The following is a 1,074-nucleotide window of genomic DNA, read 5'->3' as shown; positions in this document are numbered from 1 at the left end:
TTAGTTGTCAGTGTTAAAATGTTGTTGAACGAATGTACATTAAATGACAATAGACTAAGAACAAGTGTATTTTTTCAGCTCAAAATACAAGGTCAAGATTTGAGTTGAAGCAAAATATAAATAAAACCAATTTCAGTTGTCAGTGATTTTTTTTCTCCAACATACCTGATTTATTCATAACAATCAACATGATTGTTGTTCTAGGTGTAAAGCCTAGTTAATGGGTGTTAATTACATTCAAGTTGCTTTTATTTTGTTTTATGAAAATTAAACAAAACAATGGCGCTAAGTTGGCTTAGAGGTGGCTTTAGAAAATGTTAAAGAAGAAATGAAACATTTTTTTTTTTGAATAGTCATACAAGAGTAAAACACTTTAATTTGAGAAGGTTAAATACATTTAAATGAAAAGCACGTGGAAATCCAGTCGACCAAGAAAACAAAAAGAAACCAACAGTGATTAACCATTGCGGTTATATGAATAAAAAAAATTACTTAATTAGACAAAATGAAAAAATTAAATAGATGAAGAATGTCTTGACAACTATCATAGCATTGGCTTGTTGTGTATTTTGCTTACTGCAGCACTTCTAATGGTTGCAGGCTGTAATGCTAATACAAGGTAATGCATTATATGACCAATTACAAGTATGTGTAATGTGTAATTGGGAAATAACTAATAAGACTATAGACCAAACTGTAGACTAAAGACTAGACTATAAACTAGACTATAGAGTATACTAAAGACTAGACTATAAGTAGACTACAGACTACACAATCTTGACTATTGACTTGACTACAAATTAGACTATAAACTATACTACAGATAAGACTATAGACTGGACTATAAACTGGACTGTAAACTAGACAATAGACAACACTATAGACTAAACTATAGACAAGACTATAGACTATTACTAGATTATATACTAGACCATAGACTAGACTATAGACTAGACTAGACTATATACTAGACTAGACTATAGACTAGACTATAGACTAGACTATAGACTAGACTATAGACTAGACTATAGACTAGACTAGACTATAGACTAGACTATAGACTAGACTATAGAC

Source organism: Lucilia cuprina, chromosome 2 (genome assembly GCF_022045245.1).
Source record: "Lucilia cuprina isolate Lc7/37 chromosome 2, ASM2204524v1, whole genome shotgun sequence".
Classification (NCBI taxonomy): Eukaryota; Metazoa; Arthropoda; class Insecta; order Diptera; family Calliphoridae; genus Lucilia; species Lucilia cuprina.
The sequence above is the reverse complement of the archived record's forward strand: the minus strand, read 5'-3'. Positions refer to the sequence as shown.